At 41.6% G+C, this 27,468-nt stretch overlaps 1 protein-coding gene across 1 annotated transcript in view; it reads right to left on the bottom strand.

Annotated features, from left to right (window-relative positions):
- The window catches only part of DSE (dermatan sulfate epimerase), a 78,519-nt gene extending 51,410 nt beyond the window's left edge, over positions 1-27,109 (bottom strand). The window contains exon 1 of the mRNA XM_039222575.1: positions 27,053-27,109. The gene's annotated coding sequence lies outside the window, so the exon portion shown is untranslated. The remainder of the gene's footprint in view (positions 1-27,052) is intronic.
- Between the last annotated feature and the right edge of the window lie 359 nt (positions 27,110-27,468).

Here is a 27,468-nt window from a genome sequence, read left to right as displayed (position 1 = left end):
GAAAAATCAACCTCCCCAGCTGAATACAAACTATTTTTCCAAGGAAAAACTGCTTCATCACTTTCACAAGAGAGAAAACTAAAGATTTAACACACGCTGGAGATCAATCCACATTCTCAACTTGCTGTATCTCCAAGACAAAGGCAATATGGCATCACTTATGGATGCTGCCATTAATTCTAGTATTCTTATATTTCTGAGCGTGTTTTAGACTATATGTATGACATTCAATGGCAGCAATTTTGTGAAGCATTTAAGATGTATTTCAAGAGTAGAACCTGTGATAAATTAAAAGAAAATTGGTATAGCCATGCTAAATAAAATATATAAAAGAGGAATAACTCTTAGACTCTACTCCTATTATGTCTAGCACCCAAAGCTTCAAGGCGGCTGGCTAGACCCTTCAAGGTCAGAGGCCTGGCCAAAAGAAATAGTCCTCTGTGGTTATGTCTGAGGAGGGGTGTGGTCTCTGGCAACACAGAGACATGGCTGGGTCTGAAGTAATGCTCAGTCGCCACTGCCCCCACCTCCACCCCGAGGTTTATATTTTGCTCTTTTTCACTGAATATCCGTGCAAATGATTCAAAAAAGAGCCTGCATATGTTAAATCCCCCAAAGTCTAAGACTGGATGCAGTCATCGATGCAATTAACACTGTGGAGGTTTTAGACACCCAGGTTGAGGATAGATTAGAAGTTTTTCCTTTAATTGATGCTTACATGCATAGTATTGAAGATCTTCTCTCAACTACTCGTTTCTGAACGTGTAGCTCACGTTCTAGGTGTTTGTGAGGTGCTGGGTTTTGGGGGGGATGGCTAAGAACCCACAGGGAGACTAGAATTGGTCTTAGATCCTGCACCAACATTCCCTAAACGTCGCTAAAGACGGGCTGGTTTTATTCTCTTCCTCCTCCTGTATGCACAATATCCTCCTACCAGGTCCAGAGTCACTGAGGTAGTGGGGCTGGCTCCAGAGGGTCCCTCACAACGCAGGACTCATGCTGTGATCCCAGCCACTTCCGCCACATCGCGTCTAGTTACGCAGGTCATGGCTGAGTATATTTAAACAAGAAGAGCTGCTCCTGAAGCACAGAACCCCATTAAGATGTTGCTTTGGGAATGATGCCATCTCAATATGCCAACTGTTATTGAACGTTCCCTAGTTATTGCTTCAAATTCACATACGGTGTCAGGGCAAAAAGGCTGTGAGCTACCACACATTTAAAACATTAGTTCTTGTTGAATACCATGTGGGCCAACGCAGAACCCACAGGAATTCCACAGCACAATCACCTACAAAGACTGCCTGAGACGAAAGGACCACAGCATTCATCATGTCACAAAGTGTGTTGCCTTCTTATTATATTGCACTCAACTACCCAGCCTCTCCTGCTCTCCTGGCGATTCAGGACTCTGTTGATCTATCCATAGAGTTCATGTCTTCTGTATCTGGCACATACTTGTATCACATGGAACTGTTTTGGTGGTTTCTATGCTGTGCCTCACAGAAGGTGGGACCATAGCTTCTTCTCTCCATCACAGGGCTTAGCACTGTGTTTGACGAGGAAAAAGCAGCTCCTACATGCTGGCTGAACTGAATTTGCCCCTGGGCTTATGACTGGCAGAGTAGATATCATCACTAAAAATGAAGAAGGAGAAACCTTATTCCCCCTTATTTGAAGCCAAAGCAAGTTTAGAATTTTTCAGAAAAAAACTCTGCTAGGAAACTAATAGAGGAAAATATTTACAAGGCCTAGAAACTCCTGTAGCCTAAAAACAATTTTCAAAGAAAGAAGGAAAAGAAAAGAAATTAAACCTAATTAAAGCCTACCCCAAATTACAGAGGATGATAACCTAAAAGGAGACGTCTACCATCTTAAATCTGTCTAGAAAACTCCACTGTCTAGGAAATTCCCCTATTTCTAGTCTTTGGGATTCCTTTTTAAAAGTCTACCTTCTGGGGGCATCTGAGTGGCTCAGTTCATTAAGCGTCTGACTTTAGCTCAGGTCATGAGCTCCCAGTTTGTGGGTTTGAGCCCCATATCAGGCTCTTCACTGACAGCTTGGAGCCTGGAACCTGCTTCAGATTCTGTGCCTCCCTCACTCTCTCTGTCCCACCTACACTTGTGTGCTCTCTCTCAAAAATGAATAAAAGTGTAAAAAAATTAATATATGTGTATATATATTTAAACTCCTATCTTCAGCATTCTGTGTACCACTCTGTAAAGAGCTGAAACTACATGAAAGGAGCATTTCTTGAGATAATTTTAGGTAGATCACAGACGGACAGGTTTTATGCCAACTCATTTCAATGTATGTTAGGAAAAAACTATAACTAGTACATCTAACCTAAATTTTTAACAGCAGATATAAAGTTTCTATTTAAAACAAATTTAAGTTTAAAAGTATATACAAAAAAAGTAAATGGATAAGGCAAAAGTTGTTGAAGATGGTAGCTGAATGACTCCTGGGAGATGTTGAAATGCTGAGTAAAACAATGGCCACTGAGTTTACCAGAATGGCCAACTGGAGGGCACCTGGGTGGATCAGGAGATTGAGAGTCTGACTTTGACTCAGGTCATGATATCACGGTTCCTGAATTCGAGCCCTGTGCTGGGCTCTGGGCTGACAGCTCAGAACATGTGCATGTGTGCGCGCACACACACACATTCACTCACACACAGACACGTGCTAGACAAGTCTATACTTGCAGATGTCTGTGAATCATCTCTCAAGCCACTCTTCTAGTTCAGTGTGTTACAGACACAGCAGAGCACTGTTAGTTCCCTTAATCTTCAGGCTGCATTTGGCCCACCTCAAGAGCATGACATTTTCAATATGGCAAAATCATGGGCAACCCTCAACAGCTGCCACTAATATTTCAGTTTACCCATAATTCAATTCTCAGGATAGTTCTGAATGACTCTACTGAGTCTCACTTCCCCTAGGTCTTTCCTCTTCTCCTATAACACACTAACTTTCCTTATCCAGTTTTTCTTCCCATTCTTTTGTCTCACTCAACACAGCTCAGAACATTCCTAAATTTTGACCTAATCAATGACTATGATACCCTGTAGTCATTTAAGAATTAACCTGTCACTACCAGATAATTGAGACAGCAATTTGATCATCTCCGCCCTGCTTCTATCAGCAGCAGTCCAAAGTTTGACATTATGCTTAGGCCAAGCCAAATAATACAAAAGGTGTTTAACAAGATGCCTGCATTCTAATTATTTTAAGTAGGTCTTCACAAAGCAACAATAAACCTAAAATTAGTTGGTTTAATCCTGGTTCCAACAATCCACTGTAGCTGTTATGACTGCTGACACACAGAGAAATTTTGTGTGAAATGCTTTTCACACATTTGATATTTTACTTTATAATAACTTAGTATAACAAACAGTATTTAGAGTTATTGTCTACTGATACTCTAACAGTATCTTACAGACAGAACTTACACACAGATCTCTTAAATCCTGTCTTTCTTTTCTTTAACGAAATTTTTAACAATATTCAGTGACACTAAAGGTCCCATTTTTGCCATCTGTACACAAAGAAAGCACAGAAAGAATATGCTGAGAAGGAAAAGAACCAAAAACTAGACTAGTACTATTGAGCTTCAAAAATGAAGTAGGTTTCCAAATGGTCTGGGACGGTTTATAAACGAAACACGTGATAATACAAAAGTTCTTTCAATTTCCCTGGCTTTAGAAAATACAGAAAGTATAAGATTGAAGACTGAGATTACCGTGTAGAAAGTAAAATATGTCCCAAATTAAGATGGATTAAAAACACTCTTACATTATGATTAACACCAGCCATGGAGCTGGGCAGACATGAGTATAAATCCCTGCTCTGCTGTCTGCTAGTTTTGATCAAACTGACTCCTGCTCTCAAAGTCTCCATTCTCTCGTCCATAAATGATCTCAACTTCACAGAGTGATTAAATATTATGTGACGTACTTCACATAGAACCTGACATGAAGTAAGGACTCTATAAATAACTTTTTTAATGTTTATTTATTTTTGAGGGCAGGGGAGGGACAGAGAGAGAGGAAGACAGATAATCTGAAATAGGCTCCAGGTTCTGAACTGTCAGCACAGAGCCCAACACAGGGCTTGAACCGGGGAACTGAGATCATGACCCGAGCCGAAGTCGGATGCTTAACTGACTGAGCCACCCAGAGATCTATAAATACTTTTAACAACAGGAAAGAAGTTTTGGGCATCCAAGGTTATATTAACCCATCCATAAAAGTTTTTTTGAAAGAACAAGAATCAAAAGAAGGAGAATCACAGATATTAACTGACTGAGCAAGGTCGAGTGCTTGTCAGAAACTTAGCTAAAACTGAAACACAATGCTTCTGACTCTAACACATATTTCATTAGTAAGCTCAACACTCACCGGAAAAGAAAGAATAAAACCCTTGAGATTTTTCAAGTAATGGGCAGCGGTTTTTAAAGAAAAGAATATTCTTTTCAAAGAAAAGAATAATGATTAAATAAAGGATTATCTGAGTTTGACTGCCTCCCAAGGCCATAATTCTTAGTGTATAAAAGGTGACTGCTTCTTACTATATTCTTTCAAAAGGTCCAGTATATAATAAGGGCTAGAAAATAAAATCTTCGGCTGGGGAGTGTCTCTTAGTAACAAATTTGTATGACTGAAGGGGTGCGTGAGTACTTGGGGAACATCTTGCTGCCACTGCCTGAGCTGATAAGACCCTAACCTCGAGCGTCTGCTGCTGGCTCAGGCAAGGTCATCAGTATCCCAGCTGATCACCCTGGGGAGTGCTCTCTGATGGTAATGAAACTAAAACTCTCCTCCCCCAACATATATAAAACCAGAATGTCAGTGCATCCATTCACAAGAAATACAACTACCAAGCAGACTGGGAAATATTTTCTGGCTTCATCAGAAATGTACACAGTGAGTAAAATTATTAGATAATTGCTGGGTGAGAGGCCCTGGGCTTGGGGTAACTCAACCAGTCAAGACCATCAACGTAACTCACTTGAAAGGAGGCTGTGTTGCATCTGTCACAGATGCTCTTGGGACATCATAAAGAACAAAAATGTTTACATTGAATTTTAATGATATTTAGGAAAGAAGAGCAAAATATACATGCTCCACAGCTCCTGCCTCCAACCCTACCACTCTCAGTTCAAGAGTACCTGCTCCGGTTTGCCCAAGCCAATGGAGGGGCCCAGTAGTCAGTTACCTGATTAGGACAGTTAAATACCTCTCACGATAGACTGGATGTGCCCACATCCACGAAGGGCTCTGCAGACCAAACAACAGAATGCCCTTGACGTCAAACCCTCTTCCTTGGAAAATGTATTGACCCTGTATAAGTTAGCAATTCTTTCTTGTGTGTTCTTCCACTGAAAACCAAGTTCTCTCATTTTTAGGCCTCCAACTGGGTTTCAGGCAAACTCTGATGCCTTGAGAGCACTAACATATCATAACAGAGCTGCACATTTCCTTCTTAGGTCTATTTTGAGATTTAACTCTCAGAGAAACCTATTTCCAAGTATTTGAGAAACAACTTGTGGTGGTCTCACACATACTACTCCACTGTTTCCACATATTTTTTAACTAATGGAATGTACATATTTTTAAAGTTCTCTTTACTTTTTCTCTTTCAATTTTATGAAATGTATAATTTGGATAGTTTTTTGAAAAATAATTTTACCTCAATATCAAAATAAAACCTTATATGTCCTTCATAAATTCCTGTAGTGAAATAAATCTAACATTATTCTTACATACATCAAATCCTAAGAAAACATATGGTTTTGGTACTATATAATTATTCCCTAAAATTATACTCCCTGATGTGTAAAGACTGTAGACTCAGCCAAAAAAGAAAAATTTAAAAACCAAGGACTCTTAATCAAATTGAAAGTTCCTTTTACTGAGAGCTTATTGTTTTCCTTATTTAGGGTGAAATGAAATATATCTCCCCAAAAAGTCGTTTCCAAACAAAAATCCACAATATGAAATTACAGCACATGGAACCCCCAAGAATTTATACACACTACTGAGGGAGTAATTACAACCCTGAACCCACACAGCAAAACCACACCATGTATAATCATGGCGTGCACCACCTTCATACTCCACACTGGAGAAACTTTAGGTTTGTAAGTTAAGTGCAGCTCTGTGCAGTCCAAGACCATCTCTACATTGTCCCCAGGAAAGTTTTTTGTGAAGATAACCCATTTCCTCAAAATATAATCTGAACTTCACTTCTTTCTTAGGTCAACAATGATAACTATAGCTGCCTAATATGACAATGGTTAACTGAAATTATGTTTAAAGTGAAGGCTCCATATCCCATTCACCAGAGGACTACTTGAGTGAGTAATTTAATGGTTCTCAAATTGAAGGCATAATTTAGCAATAGAGTTCTGCCTGATGCACCTTACTATAAAACTAAGAACCATTAATATCCAGCTTTGGGGGTACCTGCCTGGCTCAGTCAGTAAAGCACATGACTCTTGATCTCAGATTTGTGAGTTCAAGCCCCATGATGGGATAGAGCTTATTTTAAAAAACAAATAGAGGCGCCTGAGTGGCTCAGTCCAATAAGTGTCTGACTTTGGGTCAGGATGTGATCTCACAGTTTAGGAGTTTGAGCCCCACATCTGGCTCTGTGCTGACAACTCAGAGCCTGAATGAAGCCTGCTTCAGATTCTGTGTCTCCCTCTCTCTCTCTGTTCCTTTCCTGCTGGCACTCTGTCTCTCTTAAAAATAAACATTTTTAAAAATTAAAAAAAAACAACAAATAAATGAAGGTATTACCTAAATAAATAAGATCCAGCTCTTGAGAGCATGGCTGTTTTACAGAAAGTAGAAAGAAAGTAAAATCTACTTTTATGGAGGCAAAGCAAAAGCAGGGTAGAGGTGTGGTGGAAGATCTACAAATCACTTGGGAGACCACTGAAGTAGCTAATTTTGCTTACAAAGAGGAAATGAAATGGTTATACTTTTTAAATTTATTTTTATTTAATTTTTTTTAAATTTATTTCTGAGAGAGAATGGGACAGCATGAGCAGGGGAGAGTCAGAGAGAGAGGGAGGTACAGAATCTGAAACAGGCTCCAGGCTCTGAGCTAGCTGTCAGCACAGAGCCTGACGCAGGGCTCGAACCCACGAACTGTGAGATATGACCTGAGCCAAAGTCGGATGCCCAACAAACGGAGCCACCCAGGTACCCCGGTTATACATTTTTTAAAGTTGTATTTATTTAAGTAATTTCTACACCCATTGTGGGGCTCGAACTCATGACCCTGTGATCAAAAGTTGCATGCTCCCCTGAGTGAGCCAACCAGGAGTCCCAAAATGGTTATACTTTCTAAGCTATAAGTCAGTTGTAGTTTATCTAGCAGTCTAACAATTGGACACCTTCTAATTGGTACCTCTTCATTACAATTTTTATTTTATTTTTTTTTAAATGTTTGTTTATTTTTGAGAGAGAAAGACTGTGCGAGGAGGAGAGGGGCAGAGACAGAGGGAGACACAGAATCCAAAGCAGGCTCCAGGCTCTGGGCTGTCAGCACAGAGCCCAATGCAGGGTTCAAACTCACAAGCTGTGAGATTATAACTTGAGCTGAAGTTGGACGCTTAACCAGCTGAGCTATCCAGACACCCTTTGATTGATTTTAATGATGGTATTGGAATACCATATCCTACAGTATTTTTGAATTTTTTATTCTGATACTATTTTCAGAACATAATGTTGCGTACAGTTAACTGTATTTCTTTTTGGTATTCTAAAACTTTAAAAAATAATAACTTATGTACATTAAGTTTTCCATGCATTGTTTTCCGGAACTGGAGAATCAGTTTCCCATCCATGTAGGAGGTAAGAATTACTTATAAACATCAATTAATTAATTCTGCTATGTGTTGAGCAGCTATTAAATCAAAGAACCATGCTAGGCAGGGGGATAAAAACTAAACAAAACAGGTGCCTAGGTGGCTCAGTTGGTTGAGCCACTGATCTTGATTTCGGTTACAGTCATGATCCTGGGGTTGTGGGATCAAACCCCACATCAGGCTCTGTGCTAAGCGTGGAGTCTGCTTAAGATTCAGGGCACCTAGATGACTCGGTTGGTCGAGCTGTAAGTTCAAGCCCCGCACTGGGGTCACTGCTGTCAGTGCAGAGCCCACTTTAGATCCTCTGTCCCCCCACTCCTCTTTCTGTCCCTTCCCTGCTTGTGCTCTCTCTCTCTCACAAATGAATAAACATTAAAAAAAGATTCTCTCTCCCTCCTCTACTCCTCTCCCCCGCTCACATGCTCTCTCTTTCTAAAAGAAAAAAAAGTAAACAAGAAAAACTATGCTCTTCTTTTAGTAACTATAGGATAAAAAATCTAAGAAAATGATGTTTCTGAATTGGTTTTTTTTAACTGCAGAGCTTGTATTACTCTGACAGTAAAGATGAATAGAATTCTCCTTAGTCCAACATAATTTATTTAACCGACTATTGACTATACATGGCCCTCAAAGAAAATTAACAATATTTTCCCCCCCCAAATTTTTCTAAATAGTAAGTAACCAAAGATTTTCTGGAAGGGTATGCAAAACCAACTATGGCCTTCCCAGTAATAGATGTAATGATGAAAACATGCTTTTCTGGCATTACTGGCTAAAAATATAAAGCATAGAAAAGGAGATAAAGATACTGAAGCTAATGGATAAATGTAATCACATATAGTTTCAAATGACAATTAAACTAAACCATAAATACTCATGAAAACTAATAGTTTTTCTTTTTCCCATAGATTGATGAAGGCAGACTGGTGAAGCGGCTAAATCAGAATGGCCTTGGTTTACTGCTCTGTGACTCTGGACAAGCCAACTGTAACTATCTAAAAACCTAGTCCCTTATTTCAGGTGAAGATGAAAATAGTATTTGTCTCATAATAGCTGGGAGATTAAATGACAGAATACCTTTAAAGTGCTTACCACTTTCTGGTAAGAGTTTCCCTAAAATACTTGTCCATCATCGTTCACCTCAGACCATGATTAGTGGCTGAGCACCTGGGTGGCTCAGTCGTTAAGCATTTGACTGTGGCTCAGATCATGATCTCAGAGTTCGTGAGTTTGAGTGCCCCATCAGGTGGGCTCAAGCCCACTTAGTGTAAACATGAGCCTGCTTTGGGTAAACATGAGCCCCACTTCGGGTGAACCCTGTTTCTCTCTCTCTCTTCTTCCCTCTTTCTGTCCTTCCTGGGATTATCTCTCTCTCTGCCCCTCGCTCCCTTGTACCCAGGAAAGGAAAGGAAAGGAAAGGAAAGGAAAGGAAAGGAAAGGAAAGGAAAGGAAAGGAAAGGAAAGACACATGATTAGTGGCTATGGGCACAAGCTGGAACCAGACTTCCAAGGTCTGAATTCCAGCACCACCACATTGCTAGGTATGCCCCACAGTTTTGTCTTCTGTAAACTGGATAATACCTTCCTCATAGGGTTTCTGTGATCTTGAAGTAGCTGATATACTTAAAACATTAAAAGGGTCTCTAGGATTTCAGAGGTGTTTCGTAAGTGCTAGCAGTCATCATCTTCTCAATGAGACCGCCAACGTCAGTCCAACTGAGAGCACGTGTGCACGACAACGGGAGGAAGCGCTCACGGAACTATCACACGAAGGATGTTATTTTTAAAATAGGTACAATGCATTGTGTGTTCAGAACCTTGCAGTCATCAGGAACCTAAAAATATCAAAAATATTTTGACAAATATAAAGTATGTGAAACCAAGAGGTTTCTCCTCCTTCCTGCTCAACTGCACATTTGTTATTTTTAGGTTACATATTCCAAGTAACTGAACACATCTGAGAAGAAAAGAAATCTTCAAATCTAATACAATTTCTTCATCAACCAATATTTATATAGAGAGATAAAGTTTACTGATATACCATAATGACACGTGTGTTTACAGTCAGAAAAACATCCTAAACATAGAAACCCCAGTCTTGATGAAATTCAAAAGATGAAAAAGGGGTGCTTGGGTGGCTCAGTTGGTTAAGTGTCCGACTTTGGCTCAGGTCATGACCTCACAGTCTGTGAGTTTGTGCCCTTCGTCAGGCTCTGTGCTGACAGCTCAGAGCCTGGAGCCTGCTTCAGATTCTGTGTCTCCCTCTCTCTGTGCCCCTCACCCGCTCGTGCTCTACCTCTCTTGGTCTCAGAAATAAATAAAACATAAAAAAAATTTTAAAGATGAAAAAAATCACTTCTAAACCTAAATACAACTTCAAAAACCTGATTTTGATTGAAAAACATTTTCTACTTCCCCTACATAGCATTATACAACTTTCAGGTGACAATGTAATTCCTTGAATTTGTGGATAAAACTACCTTTAATACTGTAACCAATGCTTCCCTTTTGATGTTTAGATACGTGACTTTCTCATCTGTTGTGATGGTTAATTTTATACGTCAACTTGACTGGCTATTAGTACTCAGATATCTGGTTAAACATTTCTGGATCTGTCTGTGATGGGGTTTGCACAAGAGTTAGCATTTGAGTCGGCAGACCAAGTAAAGGAGATTATTCTCTTTTGATAGGGTGAGCCTCATTCAATCCACTGAGGATCTGAACAGAACAAAAAGGCAGAGGAAGGGAGAATTCATTCTCATTCATGTGCACACTTGCACTCCTGCTCTCTGGTCGGCCCGCCTGCCTGAGCTGGGCCATCAGTCTTCTCCTGGCCCTGGACTAGGGTTACACAACCAGCTTTCCTGGGCTCCAGCTTGCAGACAGCAAGCAGTTCGTGGGGCTTCTCCAGAGTTGAACGAATCAACTCCTCTGCCTCGACATGAACTTCAGGGCTACTTTTCCTCCTTCCCACCTCTTCCCTGATGTTAGTCAATACCAGGGGTACTTCCAGGTTCGTTCCTCTTCTGGTAAACTTCTGTATCTGCAAACTTCTGTGGAATGAGTCATGACATCAATCACAGATTCTCAGGCTAAGTCCCACAAAACACATTTAACCTCTCATGTGTGATGTACTTGGTTTCACTCATGAATTTAGCTAAGACTGTATATTTTGGGTATGTCCTTATATCATTCTCCTCCAAGATCAGATCCTTTAGGTTTACCGTCAAATGATAATGACTCTACGAAACACTAATACCATGTTCAAGGCCCTACCACACTATGCAGGCATGGGTTTAACCCAACAGGCCTACTGCTCAAACCCTACAAAATTTCTAAGAAAGGCCTGTCCTCAGGATTGGCCCCTGTCTGGCTCATAGGAGATGAGCTTTGAGGACTTGTAACATTTTGCCTGATAAAAGTCTTGGTATACCTCAGGCCTCAGACCATCTAGTACCAGTATGACCAGACAGTTTATACTAACAATGTGACTTATGGCAAACTTCTGTCTTTGCTCTAAGGGGCTAGAGTCTGAAGAGCTGAAGTCAGCCATGCAGGTGCTGCACGTCTACATGACCGGACCCCAAGGCTGAGGTGAGCGTCCCTGGCTGGCCACACTTTGCACATGCTGTCACATACTGTTGCTGGGAGTACAACTCCACTGAGAGGGGACACCTGGAAGCCTGTGCCTGGTTTCTCCTGGATTTTGCCCCTTCTACCTTGTCCCTTGCTGATTTTAATCTGTATCCTTGGCTGTGTTAAACCATATTCATGATTAACACAACTTTTTGTGAGTACTTTCTAATGGATCACTGGGCCCAACGGTAGTGAGGGGGAACCTTCCACCCGACCTTCTGTTTACTCCAATCATCTAAATTCCTGTTAGAATTATGGAAGTCTTGCCACACGCTTTGCCCCATTAGAAAATGTGGTGATACTTTTCACCAAATCTTCTTTACTCAACTTTTGCTGTTTTTCTGTGATTGTTCCCAAGGAAAATGATTCTGTCCAAGGATGCTGTTGTTGAAACACAGCACATGGTAGAACATACAGTGCTAGAGGTATAGACCACCTAAAAGCTTTAGGTAGTATCTAAAAAAAATAAATACACAGGGGCACCTGGGTGGCTCAGCTGGTTGAGCGTCCAACTTTCGCTCAGGTCATGATCTCATGGTTCATGAGTTTGAGGCCTGCAGCAAGCTCTGTGCTAACAGCTTGGAGCCTGAAGCCTGCTTCGGATTCTGTGTCTCCCACTCTCTCTGGCCCTCCCCTGCACACACTCTGTCTGTCTCTCTCTCCAAAATGAATACACATTAAAAAAAATCTTAAAAATAAAAAATACAAAATGAAATACAGAGATGTTAGGCAAAAGGTTTAAAAGAATTTCATGGGAAAGTAATTTGCTGGCATCAAACCTGCAATTCCAGCGTATTCAATCAAAATTAAAATTTCATTTACTGGATGAGTATACTCATGAGTATGTCTACTACTGAGTATATATTGCAGAGTGATGCTTTTCTTACTATATTTAAAGTTCTCTTTCATTCCTTACTTATCTTTAAGCACTCTTCATTTTTCCAATCTTCAAATTGTCATCAATGACAAAATTTAATTTTTTTTTTTTGCTGCCTTTCACATCCTCAAATATTTTTATATGTTCTTTTTTTGATTCTCATTTTTGTCTCACAGATCATAGTTCTTTGGCACCAAAATCCCTGTGTACTTTCCAATGTCCTCTCATGAATTATAATCAAAACTCAGAATACCACAGACTTGGTCTGTAAAACAATGATATATACATGTAATTAACCCAAAGACACAGGCACTGTCTTCTCCCGACCTGCCCATCTCAGTTATTGGCAACCATTCCTGCCAGCAATTCAGGCCCAAACTCCCCCTCCTTCCCTTATCCACTCTGTCTCCGTGTTTAAACCATCAGCCAGTTCTGTTGACTCCATCCTCAAAATACACCCAGAATCCAGACACTTTCACCAGTGACATAATGCCTACGCCAAGCCACACCATGTCTTGCCTGAATTACTGCAACGGCTTCCAAACGAGTCTGCCTGCCTCACCCCTTACCTCCTAACGGCCATTCTCAACACAGGAACCAGAGCCTTCCCTGTTCGATCCCAATTCAGATTATAACATTGCTCCATTTAAAACGCTCCAACAGCTTCCCCATTATTCAGAGTAAGAACCTAAGTGCTCACAATTGCTCTCAAGACACTACGTGGCCTGGCCCTGTTGCCTCTCTGCCTTCATGACCTACAGCTCTCTGTCTCTTTCCCCATGCTAGCCGCGTGGTCTCCTTGCTCTTCCGGTACACACGAGGCACGCCCCCTTCTCAGCACCTGTGTGGTTATTATTTCTGCCTAGAACGCTTTCCCCAGACATCTACATGGGTTGCTCTCTTACCTCCTTTAAGTTTTTGTTCAATGTCACTTCCTCAGTGAGGCTGGCTGTGATCATTTTATTTAAATCAATCATCAACATCCTCTAACTCCCTGCCGGGTTTGATTTTTCTTTATGGTACTTACAACCTTCTAATCAACTATATAATTTACTTATTTCTTTTGTGTGTCTACCTTCCCCTTCTAGACTGTAAGCTCCATGGGAGCACTCTGCTTCCTGCTCTATCCCTAATACCTGGAAGAGTGCCCAGCATTTAAGAAATATGCAGACATTACCTACTGAATAGTTGTAAACCTTTAAAAGCTCAGGGATAATTATGCATGTAATTATATAACTATATAAATGTAACTACATATAAAGAGGTGATAAAATTCTTTGTGTACCAAGACAAACTGGAGGCAAAATGTACTACAACCTTGACCCATTTAAGGTTACTCAGGGCAGTAATTACAGTTTATTGACAGCTGCCACCATAGCCACTGCCTTCCCAACCCTCCCCTGGGCACAAAGCTCTCACTATAGGTGAGAGGTGCAGGTGGCTTATTGTGCCTCTAAATCTCACCACGCCCTTGTTAAGGTGTATCTTATTTGGTTTCCCAACAGTCCATGGATGGTTTTCATGGGTTTTTCTCAGAGTCTTTTTCTAAACGCCACCTCAAAACTTTCAGCCCATTTTACACAGGGTTGGACATGCTGCCACTTTCCCCATCTACTCCTGCCCAGATGGGGCAGGCCTCTCCTTCCACTGGATAGATGTCTTGGTTCTTAGACTTTCACTGAGGTTGTTCTGTTTTGAAATTTAGAGTGATTCCCTTCATGCCCCTACTTTTAACTGTATTCCCAAATATTATTATTATTATATTATTTAATGGTTTGGTGTAAGGGCTTTAAGAGTGCTGCTATTTTCAAAGGCTTTAAAAAATTTCCTGTACAGCTAACATTTCTTTTATCTGGAGAATTTAAAAGAGTAAGGATGCTTTCTAATGAATTATTATTTCTTGTACACCTATACCACTCTTGTTATTTTGTGCTAAATATCTTACTATGGTGAGTTTTTATAGATACCTAAAGTGTTACTACTAGGAAACAATCTTTAAGGAAAAGAAAAGCTTTACTAGACTGCTGGAGACTATGATAACCAGGCAAAACAAAAGAATAATCACTGGCCACAGATCCACAGGCCACAAAAAAGTGTCCTGCCAGAAATACCCCAAGTCAGAGGCTACAACATGGCCAGATATTTAACGTTTGTGTCTGTACTTCCAAGGTCATGCATGCTTAACCGGCTATCTTGAAGAATTGACTGTCTATATTTCATACTGTCTTTAGTGTCCTGTTCTAGGAATTAGCGTCTTGTTCAAGGAATTTGGCCCCATTCCCCACATCTCTGAATCTAGGCATATGCCTCTCATATCTGTGCAACCCACTTCACCCAATCTCTGCTCACAGCCAGATCCCCCCTAGCTGTGTCTTTTGGTCAAACTTGATGGCATTCTCTTCGTGGAGCTGGACGCTGGAGAAAACTCCTTTTGCACTAATCTTATTTTTTAAACTTTCTTCTCGAGTCTAGTCCTAAATGGAAGTGGAGGCTAGCTGACTACTTGTCAGGCAATTCCTGAGTTAAATGAGGCCAAGAAGGGGTACCAGGTGTCACTTAGGATCCTTCCAAAGTACAGGTTTTATAAAGAAATTTGCACTCTTTCAATGGCACCCTATCCTTCGTTGTGCCCTCTCTTGGAGGCCACACCTCATTCTTTCCAACCCACAAGTGAGGTGGAACCAGTCTCTTCAATTCCTGCAGTCACCCTTTAGTTCTCTTAGTGACTCTCTCAGACTGACTCTCCTAGTACCTCCGCCACTTGAAATTGCCACTTGTTTATGTACTTTTTAATCACGACAGGTAATTTCTACCACTTAGGAATGTTGCTAACTTTCCCACTGACTTACAAACCTCAATCATATTTGCTCATTCCACCTCAACCCCAACTATAAACCTTAGGCATCAACTTCTACCTTACCTCTGCATATTGATCCACTCACTCATTTCCAATCGACTCCTTAGTAAAATCCTTGCTTTTGATACTTTGGATTTTTGCCTCTTTACAAAAGTATTCAATTCTTCCTTTATCACTTATACTTTGGGACATTGATATATCATCCAAATTTATAGGGAAGACTTGAAATTATCCAGTGCAAGCATAATGTCCCTAAACTTATCTCCAACCCCCAAACAGAAAGAACTCACAGAAACTGCCGTGCTGGAAAGAAGAAAAAAATGCAAAAGATCCTTTCAGAAGACAGAGACATATCGATATCCCAAGGCTCTCTGTGGCATGTCCATCACTGTGACTATTCAGGGAATGGTGCAGGTCCAGGCAAAGAGGACACAGGAGAGCCAGCGAGAGCTTATTAACTATTTCTCACACAGACCTACATATTCCTCCCCTTTTCCACAATCCTTTTGGCACACCATGGTCACAGTATGGTATTGTAGATTCAAAAGATCTGACTTGGAATCTGCTTTGGGTTGAACTGTGTCTTGTAAAAAGTTCACTAAGTAGAAGTCCTAATCCCCGATACCTCAGAATGTGACCTTATTTGGAAACAGGGTTGTTGCAGACACAATTAATTAAGATTAGGTCATATTGGAGTACGATGGGCTCCTAATGCAATATGACTGGTATGTTTAAAATATAGGAAATTTGGAGAGGGACACACAGGGAAAATGCCATGTGATGATGAAGGTAGAGATAGGAATGCAGTACTGCCAAGCCTAGGAACACCAAAGATTGACAGAAACCACTAGAGGCTGGCAGAAAGGCATGGAAGAGAGATTCTCTTCCATGGCCTTAACAGGAACCAAACAGATCAACACCTTGATTCTAGACTTCTAGCCTCTAGAATTGTGAGACAATAAATTTCTGTTGTTAAAGCCACCCAGTTAGAGGTACTTTGTTACAGCAGCTCTACCAAGCTAACATACAGTCTTAGCTCCACAATTCTCTCTTTTCTAAAGTAGAGATTGTATTTCTTATATCTGAACCAGAGGCCACTATAAACAACAAATATATACAGTGCTCACCAAGTGCTAGGAACCATGTTAAGTATTTCACATGGATTAACTCATTTAATCTCACCACAGTCCATAATGTGAATGTTAATATCATCCTCTTTTTATAGATGAGGAAACTGAGGCATAGGTGGTTGAGTATGCTATCTAAGGTCACACAGAAAGTGAAGGAGCCAAGAGAGAAACCCACACAGTCTGATCATACTACCCACGAAACACTTAACTTTGTAAACTACAAAATTCTTTACAAATTAAAGAATCTCCATTATCATATCACCTTCCTACTCAAGGGCCTCTATTTACCACAAAAAAACCCAAAAACAAAAAACCAAAAAAACCTTCTCATCCAAGAGTTTCCATAACCTAACACTTACCTATCTTCATTTTATCACTCACCTCTTCCCTATCCAAATTCTCTCCTCACACTTACCTGCTCTTCCTTGCTCGAGCACAACTCACATTTTGTTCTTTAGTCCCACCATCACTCTCTTTTTTTTTAATTTTTTTTTTTTTTTTACAAATAGTTTATTGTCAAGTTGGTTTCCATATAACACCCAGTGCTCATCCTCACAAGTGGCCCCCTCCGTGCCCCTCCCCCGTCCCCCCCCACATCCATCAGTCCTCAGTTTTTGTCAGCATTCAAGAGTCTCTCATGATTTGCCTCTCTCCCTTTCCCCCACCATTTCCCCCCTTCTTCTCCCCCATGGTCCTCCGTTAAGTTCCTCCTAATCCTCCTATACGTGCAAACATATGGTATTTGTCCTTCTCTGCCTGACTTATTTCGCTCAGCATAACATCCTCAAGGTCCATCCATGTTGCTACACATGGCCAGATTTCATTGTTTCTCATTGCCATGTAGTATTCCATGGTATAGATAAACCACATCTTCTTGATCCATTCGTCCGTTGATGGACACTTAGGCTCTTTCCATGTTTTGGCTATTGTTGACAGTGCTGCTGTGAACACTGGGGTACATGTGCTCCTATGCCTCAGCATTTCTGTATCCCTTGGGTAAATTCCTAGCAGACCATCACTCTCTTCTGTGAGGCTCCCCTCTGTGCTGCTCCACACTCAACCTCTTATCTTTTTCAAAGAACACAAGGTTCTTTATGAAGCCTTCCCTGACAACTCCATGCATAAGTGGTCTCCCCTGTGACTTCATACCTGCATTGTTCAATGTTCTTTGAGAATTCAGGAATAATGCCAGCCAAGAAGATGCTTACACCATCTTCTAAGATGAAATGAAATTTTACACACACCACTAAAATGAAAAGGAGGATGTTTGCAAGAGAGTAACAAACTACTAGTTAGATTTATAGAAGTTACACATCTGGCTGGGGTGGAGAAAGAAGGATGTACTAAGAAGGTGGTAGCTGAATTGGACCTAAAAAGGTGTCAATAAAAATGTCTATAGCTTTATACGTGTTTATCAATACATGCGTTTAGTACTAATTATATCAGCAGGGCTCTCAGTCCGATCTTTTCTTATAGTGTCATGTACCACTGATTACATGCAATATGACCTTCAAGAAGTACTTGTGGAAAACAATGAAAGAACAGATGCAGAATGAAGAAAGGAAATAGAATGTTACAGGAGAAGTGAACTCCCATGCTTTTCCCAAGTTCTCTCCAACCTGGCAGTCACTCCCTTTCTCTGTTGACTTCTCTTCCAGAGCTTTGGCTCAGTTGACCTGCTTGTGATGCTTTTTCCCTTCCCCTATTTGGCATAAAGTCCCCTGAGGCCCAATTCATTCTCCCCTCCTAGATGGGTATTCTCTGTAACCCTACAAATCTCCTCTTTCCTGCAATTCTACTGCATGCATTCAGCTCTGTTCAGCACTTAGTTGTTTCTCATAAAGTTTCATACTCGATTATCCTTCTTCAACCAGATTTTACAGCTACCCAAGGCTGGAAACCCATGTCATATTTATTTTGTATGTTTCCCCTCTTTGCCTTCACACAGAGGTCCCTTCAAACACAGAAGTACCTGGCAAATAGTTGCTGAATGACTAAATCGTTTCAGTATTTCTATCGCTAAAGTAAAATGTTCTTTCATCTAACCTTCCAGGCTCAAAAGTACATTGGAAGAAGTTATATATCAAAGCATTCATTCCCAAGAACACAGATTTATCTTTTCTAAAACTTGCAATCACTGAACCAAACTTCAGTGGCTTCACCAACAAGAAAAAAAGGTGTAGGCACACAAAGAGGGATCTGTTATATAACCACCCTGACGCTACTAGCTCAATTCAGCTTCTCTGGGCACAGAATTTATCATTTTATGGCAATTTAGTAGTATAAATACTATACACATTGCTTCCCCAAGAAAGAGATACTGAAAGTGGACCAACTTAACCTGAAACTTGAAAGATGAAATTCAACAAGTAGAAGTGAATGGTTAACCACAAGCATGGTTAACATGTGATGAATCCAATCTGAACAAGGCTGATTTCCTCAGAAGAAACAGAGGAGCTTAAAATTTCATGCTAGTGTTTAAAAACAATTTTTAATGCTTATTTATTTTTGAGAGAGAGAGAGAGAGAGAGACAGAGTGCGAGTAAGAGAGCGGGAAAGGGGCAGAGAGAGAAGAGGAGACACAGAATCTGAAACAGGCTCCAGGCTCTGAGCTGTCAGCACAGAGCCCGACATGGGACTCAAACTCACCAACGCGAGATCATGACCTGAGCCGAGTTGGACACTTAACCGACTGAGCTACCAGATGCCCCTAAATTTCACACTAATGTTTAAGAAAGGACAAATTGTACTATTGCAGAAAAGCAACAGATTGATTCTTATTTTATTCTCTACTTCTACTGGGTTTCTCAATAGAATAAACAGTCTCTAACTTGTGGAAGACTTAAAGTAAAGATAAAGGAGGGAAAGAAGAAACTAACTTTACCACCAAATGGGCCAGCAAAAGACACTCTTACTTAAGATCACTCTGTATGTTTTTCAGTGCTTCCAAGAATCAGAGTTTCCTTTGAAAAAGGTAATTGTGAAAACATTTCAACACTGCTTTAAAACCATGGACTATAAAAGTAAGTTGAAACACTTAATTCCAATTGCCTAAAACACTGACTGCTGGGTTCCACTTCTTGCCCACTGACCCAATAATGGCTGAGAGTGCTTTTTCCAACACCTAATGTTGCATCCAAATGAACCTGACTTTAAGATAATTACATCTTAAGTACTGCCTAATTTTAATATTGAGAAAAAAACAGAACCACTGGCCAGATATCACAGAATCAATTCTCTTGGAGATTCTATCTTCCTAAAGAAAAATGAAAGAAAGTTCACATTCTGTTTTTATAAATACCATTATTATTATTTTTAACCATAAATACTGTTATAAGAAATCTGATAAATGAGAGAAGTTTCCAGACTCTTTCTGACATAGGCAACCTCTGTATTTTGACCACATAACTGATGAATGCCCCATATGTTCCTGTGGCCACTACTGCCAGTCTAGTTATACTATAAAAAAGGAGCAGAAAAAACATAAAAGATATTACTGAAAAGCCCAAATGGAATACTACAGTCTGGTGCCAAAACCCTTTTTTTTTTTTTTTTTTTAAGATTTTCTAGATTAAAAAAGAAGTGTGGAGAAAAGCGACCTGTTTGGGGGAGAACAGATTAAGCAGAGAAAAGGGAATTTTCAGATATTATAATGTGTGCCTGAATAGGCTGAGGGACTCTTACACACGATCAATATTTAGCCAGTGAGCAAATACTTTGTTCTAATAAACAAAAATGCTAAGTAGAAACTATGAAGGCAACTTGTGTTTCAAACACGAAAACTGACTATTTCTTCTATATTCCTATACTTAAATCCTTTTTAATTCCTATGATTTTCATATCCAGATGAGCCAAACTCATAAAATTAGAACCTGAGAAGACAAAAGCTAATATCCCTCTAGGACAACCTCACCTAAACCTTTCTAAACACAGAAAACCCCAAAGGCCTCCTTCAGCAAGCCATTCTAAAGGTTAAAACATTCAGAAAAACTTCCCTGTATTTAGCATAAATCCCTCTTGATGCTTGCTGTAAGTCGGTTTCCTCTTCTTTTTCTTCAGGGAAGATGGAAAACAGCTGTTCAACATTCCCTTTCAGGCTACTTTTTCCTTCCGGCCAGGCCCATTCCCCCCAGGGAGACTGTAAACACTGCAGGTGATTCCCACATGCAGCTGGCCCCCCAGCCGCTCGCTGGGGAGTCAGGCCCCATTTGTACCTCCTAGAATGATATCATTAAACAGCAAAGGCCGCAAGAAAAGTTCTTCACCAGAATTTGTGGAATTCTAGAAATCTGAAATTACAGTCTATTCACAGTAGACTCCAACAGTAAACACTGTGCTGTTCAAGAAGAATTACAGTCAGAACTGTGAAGAAGGTAAGCAGTGTTGTCCTGCAGCCAGCCGGTCCTCACTACCGCTCTACCCCGTGTCAGGGTGTTGAGCGCACCTTGGCATGAACACTTTTAAAGTACTTGGTGATTTTTATCATGCAATTCTTGAGTTTCTTGTCACTGACGTAACTTTCTGGATGCAAGCTAACTTTAGCAATGAATAACCCTTTCCATACTTCAATCTAAAGGGGTATTTTTCAAATTCATTTTAAGTAGGCTCCACATCCAACGTGGGGCTTGAATTCACAACCCTGAGATCAAGAGTCACACCCTCTACAGACAGAGCCACCCGAGCACCAAAAGGAGTATTCTAAATCAAAGTGTCAATCTGTAGTCTGTTGCTTTTGTAAATGAGTAATTCCTGCTAGATTCACAACATAATGTGGAGGTTACTATGTTTTACACTAAAATTTATATAACCAACCTAATGATTTTACCTCCCACTTCATGAATTGCTAACAAATACCCCCATTTTTCTTGCAACAGCCATTAGACTCCAACAGTAAAGCCAGTATATGGCCTGTGTACTTCATCAATAAAAATATTACAGACCCACAAGCTTGGTAAACCCATTTCCTTTACAAATTCCTTTTAAGAGTTATGAAATGCTGATTCGACTTTGTTGTGGTATAACATCTGCATGCATTAAGTGCTTATTGCTTAGTAGCTAAGTTTGTTACACATGAAAAAAATGCAGAAGCATTGATTTAATCAACAAATACAAATTTACAACTCTAAGCCATCTGTGTATGCAGTGAATATTTCAAATGGAAGGATTTCAATGACAGCACTTTAACTGATTGCGGACCTATTCAATATCTACTAAAAGGGCAATGTATATCATTTCAATACACACAGGGAATCCTACTACGCTTATCCTATTTTTTTCACATTAATTAGGGGGAAGAGAGGCACTATTAATTCCATAAATAATATGAAAAAATGGGGGGGGCTGGGTGGCCCCATCTGACATCTGTTTAGGTCATGATCTCACAGTTCATGGCTTTGAGCCCCATATCAGGCTCTCTGCTGTCAGCATGGAGCCTGCTTCGATCCTTTGTCCTCCCTACTGCTCTCTGCCCCTCCCCCACTGGTTCTCATTCTCTCTCTCTCTCTCAAGATAAATAATAAACTAAAAAAAATTTTTTTTGGCATGCAGACATATAGGTTTTGTTGCAAACACTCTCTGACCCTGTCTAGTACAAAGCAGATATGTCACATATATGTTGAGAATTAACTGCACATATGCCTTCTATTTTTTAAAAACAGGACCATACTTATCTGATGGTTATAACCATTCCCAAATATAAAATGTCAAAATAAACTACGCTTATTATCAGTATGGTTATAGCTTCTACATATTACTGAAAAGGCAAATTCTGTTCTTTCAGGAATTGTTTACTAACATTTGATGACACCAAGTTCATGCTTACAGAGTATCTCAAGGGAGTTGAAACAAGGAAGGAAATCCAGTGGTAATCTTAACACACGTTAAAACTCACAGCGTTATTCTGAATTAAGAACTGAACAAACTACTTTATTCAAGAAATAAACAGATGGCTTCAACTCTCTTTTCTTCTCTTGCCAAATTAAAATCATTCCCTTTTCTCCTTTGTGATCTCCACCAGGCTCAGCAAATACTCTGCCTCCTGCAGGTTTATACTTTTCTAGGTGTCTGAAAGAGGATCTGGATTCCACACCCTCAACAGGCTAGAGCTTGTCTGGAGAGGCAGGAGCAAACCACACCAAGGGTAAAGCACTCAAAGACCTGAAGTCAGCTAACGAGGACTGAGTGGTGAGCCTAGGGCTCTGCAAGAATTTGGGAATTAGAAGAGAATTCCATTCCCACAATAGAATCCTTAAAAGGCCCAGAGTGGAAGTGGAGGTTGCTGTAGGAAGGAGGGTCTGTAAAAAGCCAGTTTACCGAAGTCTGGAAAGCACTGAAGCATTCAACAGGAGCTGACAGTCACTGGACAGTAGTGAGTAGTAAAAGGGATAAACTAGATCTGTAGGAAAATGAAATGTAAGTGTCTTTAATAACATGAACTTGGACTCGTGGAGGAGTAAAGTAGAATGAAATGTGCAACCTAAGTTCCTCTTGTATTTAAGGTAGGCCACTAATTACTTGTAAAATGACAGTCTCTTAACCTCACAATACTTCCATTTCCACACCCCTAAAATGAGGATAAGACACCTGCTCTATATCACTCTCCACTTCCACTAGGCTAAACCATGAAAATACTAGATTTGAGGGGCGCCTGGGTGGCTCAGTTGGTTGAGCGTCCAACTTTGGCTCCCGTCATGATCTCACGGTTCGTGGGTTCTAGCCCCATGTCGGGCTCTGTGCTGACAGCTCAGAGCCTGGAGCCTGTTTCAGATTCTGTGTCTCCCTCTCTCTCTGCCCCTCCCCCACTCATGCTTGGTCTCTGTCTCAAAAATAAATAAACTATTAAAAAAATTTAAAAAAAGAAAATATGAGATTTGAAAAAAAAATTTAAGTACTAGGAAATTTTTAAATGCAAGTATTAGTATAGCCATATGATTCACCAGGGATTTTTCCGTTCTTTCAGTTGTGTAAACACATATGAATTTGTAAACAAGAATTTATTAATCCTAATGGCCCCTCTTGACCTAATACTTTCTACTAGTTTGAATCTTTTCTGTAACATTTCTCCACCAAGAACTAACCAAACCAATCTTCTACACATGACTAGATGCTCTTAAACACGAAGTTTAGATGAGTCAGAATGTGGGACTAAATTTATTCCCTAACAAAGATTTTCTTCAAAGAATAATTATTTCAATTAAAGATATTATCCACTTAATGCAGAGTTTAATTTTTAAAAGGGAACTTCCTCTTAGAATTGCCCATTAGAGTTGGCAAGACTTCTTGAAATTCATCCATTTCCAATTATCACTGTCCCCAAATGGATGCATGGATCAGTGCCTCAGGAATCTGGGATTTTAATCTCTATTTCCTATTCTGCCACTACTAACTCACCAAATGGGAAGATAATTTCTCTTTTTGGTCCTCTGGGCTTATACACCTGCCTTAATTGCCCTGTTGGGCACTGCTTCTAGGTTTAAAGAATTTCATTTTGTCACAACATCTGCTGGTAATTTGGTGACCCCCGGTTAGGGGAAGATAATGTAATTCCAAGATTACATTGGTAACCCTAAGGCATCAGTAACAAGAACCGTTCTGTTGTCCTCTGCTTGGACACATTCCTTCATAAGGCTGATGCCCACTGAACTTCATCAAGTGCCCTGCCCTACCCACTCCTGCAGAATAGTCAAGGTCCGGCCCCTTTCAGTAAATGAAATACCAGTGTCCACCATGAGGGTGTTCTCTCTACCACAGGCTCTTCGCCTCCTCAAAGGCCTGCCACAAACACATCCCAGGACAATAACAGTATTTCTCTGTTTTACTGGGGAGGAAGGGTTGAAAAAAAATAAGAATTCTTCTTGTATTTTAGACTCAAACATGCTAATGGTTAAGTAGCACTTCATACATGCTGCAATGATGAAATGCTGGTCTTTTACTAGTTTCTTTACCCCCTTTGAAAAGACTGATTACTGATATATTGAAACGCAAATTTAAATATTTTATCCTCTATTCCTCTCCAATCATTTGCTGTAATCATAATACTGAATGGGAATAACATAATTTCTTTCACAGAACACAGTGTGCTACAAAGCAGTACAAATAAATACCAAAAAAATGTATTAAAAAGCACATTAAGATATATATAAATATTTTATTATGTAATTGCAGAAATCATTTCACCTATGATACAAAACACTTTTTCAGAAATTAAATAATCTTTAAAAAGAAGCACAGCAGGGGAGGGTGCCTAGGTGTCTCAGTTGACTGTCCAACTCCTGATTTTGGCTCAGATCATGATCCCAGGGTCGTGGGGTCAAGACCTACATAGGGCTCAGTGCTGAGTGTGGAACCTGCTTGGGATTCTCCCTCTCCCTCTGCTCCTCTCCCGCACCCAAAGGCAAGCATGCGCGCTCTCGCGCTCCCTCGCACTCTCTCTCATTAAAATAGACAAAAGCAAGCACTGGGGAAGATAGGACACCTGTAAAGTTAAGAACTTCATGGATGACCACAATGTCCCTTCCAGGCAGCACTGCAAGATGCTGGACTAGCCAGGGGCGCCTGGGTGGCTTCGTCGGTTAAGCGTCCGATTTTCGCTTAGGTCATGATCTGGTGGTTCGTGGGTTCAAGCCCCGCGTCGGGCTCTGTGCTGACTGCCAGCTCAGAGCCTGGAGCCTGTTTCAGTCTGTGACTCCCTCTCTCTCTGACCCTCCCCTGCTCACGCTGTTTCTCTCTCTCTCTCTCTCTCCTAGAAATAAATAAAAAACATTAAAAAAAAAAAAAAAGATACTGGACTAGCCAGGCCACAAATCTCACTGAAAACCTGTATTCGCTAACCTATGGACTAACTGTATAAATACTAAGGTAGACAGTCACATAAACGCGAGTCACTATAATGGCCCTGACCTCACGTGGCCAACGGAGCTGACTTCTTACCAGGTGTCTTCCCACACTAGGCCCCCAATCAGAGGGAGGAACATTAAACAGCTTTCAGCCAGCAGAACCAGCAAAAGCCTAATAATCCTCATGGTGGCAAAGGCCTATCCTGTGTTTGTTACAAATTTCCCTTTTTGTCCAAATTCTTTCTTTTTTTGAGAATTCCCTTTTACTTGGTGACTGTACTATCAATAGTTATTAATCTGGATGTAAAAATGTACTTTGTAGGCCAGTTTTTATTTAATTAACAAAAAATTGATGAATCTGATACTGACATGATACACTCATCAATGAAAAATGACACTGCCCAAGCTCAAACTCTCAGGTGCTTTTATGTTTTCTCCCTTTCCCTGTTGGCAGCGTCAAGAGAATTAGGGCAGTTTCTTATATACCTCTATATACCTCTCAATTACCAGCACCACCTTGCACTTTTTGTTGTACTCACACAGAGGGGTCACTAGATGTTGGAGGCATTAAATTTCATCTTTTCTCCGTTTTTACTAAAACATATCTAACCTACACACTTCATAAAAGGACCTGTGCCTGTATGGTGAACTTGAAAGAAAAAAGCTAACACATGACAAACGGTCAGATAACCCTGTATTTTATTCTTCCATGAGCATTACATTTTTGTGATCCCATTTTGGGAGTACTGTCTGAATATTCTACCAAATACTGCACAGATAGCATTTCAGAGGTTATCATTTATTAAGAAATTTTAAAAAAAATCCTGAAGAAGAGGGGACTCCTGAAAAATTAAATTCTGTCAAAAATACTGCAAAAAGTGTTTTTGAAACTATTTCTAAGTGAGAAAGTCTACTCTAAAATGTAATGTATCATTAACTAAGCCATGACTAACCAAAAAAAAATTGTAAAGAACTTTATTACACGAAGATCCTTGGAAACTAAAAAGTGTCATTTCCTGACCTAAGGAATTCCAGGTAAATGAAGCTCACCTCCTGCTTTTAAGCAGTGGATTTGGTTTCAACCTTTAATGCCAGCCAGCCCAAGCGGAGGCTGCTGCCTCAAATGAGCGATGAAAACGACAAAGTTCTCAGGTCACAAACTTAGCTTCGATTCCAGCCTCGACAGATCTCGAGCCCAATGTGGCATTGCTTAGAGCTTCCCAGCCTGTGAGTCAAGCGTCCCACCACCACCAGGAGCTGCCTGCGAGTGAGGTTTACCCACAATTTCTCCCAGTCCGGCGGAGCCAAGCGGCACTGGAATCCAGCATGGGGGGGGGGGGGGTCTGGACGGGCTCCCCAGGCTTCCGCAGCCGCACAGAGGGGCTGCCCGCACGCCAGGGTCCGCACACACGACCATCACGACCATCACCACCCCCTCCCCAACCAGCAGGGCACGCGGGGAAAGCAGGGCGCGAGGCTGTGCTAGCCGGCCGGTCGGGGGAAGCTGGAGCCCCGTGGGCTGGCCGGGAAACCGCGGCGCCGATGCACCGAGAGCGATCTCGGGGTCCTTACCGCGCGCCGACTCTGCCGGGTGCCCTAAGGCTGGGAAGGGGGTAGGAGCCGCCCCGACACGAGATGCCCAGGGCTCCGGCTCCGCGCGCCCTCCAGCAGCCCAGAAGCGCGGGGCCCGGGCGCGCAGCCCGCGCCACTCCGCGTCGGGCAGGGGACGTGGCTTTCCGCCTCCCGCCGGGGCCCTGCGACCCGCCCGAGACCCCGGAAGAAAGATGAGCCGCGCGGGGCCCAGAACGGCGCCCGCCGCGCGCCCCTCCGCTTACCTCTCCCCGCCGCGGCTTCGTCTTCCCGGGCGTCGCCTCCCCAGCCTCGGCCCAGGCTCCGCGGCCCCCTCTCGGCCCTCCCCTTCCACCGACCCCGGGCCCCCGGCGCCCTCAGAGCCGAGCCCTCAGCGCGCCCGCCGCGCCTCGGGTGCCGGTGGGCGCCGCGCCACGGGATGCGCCGCCGCAGCCTCGGGCGGCGCTACTGCGAGCCCGGCGGGCGGGTGGGTGTGGGGTGTGAGCGGAGGAGGAGGAGGAGGAGGGCGGGACGCGGCGGGCGCTGAGGCTGGGCTGGAGGGAGGAGGAAACCGCAACGTCACCAGAACCCCGGCAGGCGAGATGGGGAGGGGGAAACGGGGACCCCCTCCCCCGCCGGACCCCGACCTCCCGCCCGCCCCGCCTTCTCCGCTCCTCCTCGC

Source organism: Hyaena hyaena, unplaced genomic scaffold, assembly GCF_003009895.1.
Source record: "Hyaena hyaena isolate Hyena2069 unplaced genomic scaffold, ASM300989v1 scaffold_1159, whole genome shotgun sequence".
NCBI classification, from domain to species: Eukaryota; Metazoa; Chordata; class Mammalia; order Carnivora; family Hyaenidae; genus Hyaena; species Hyaena hyaena.
This window is presented reverse-complemented; position numbering and strand designations above follow the sequence as displayed.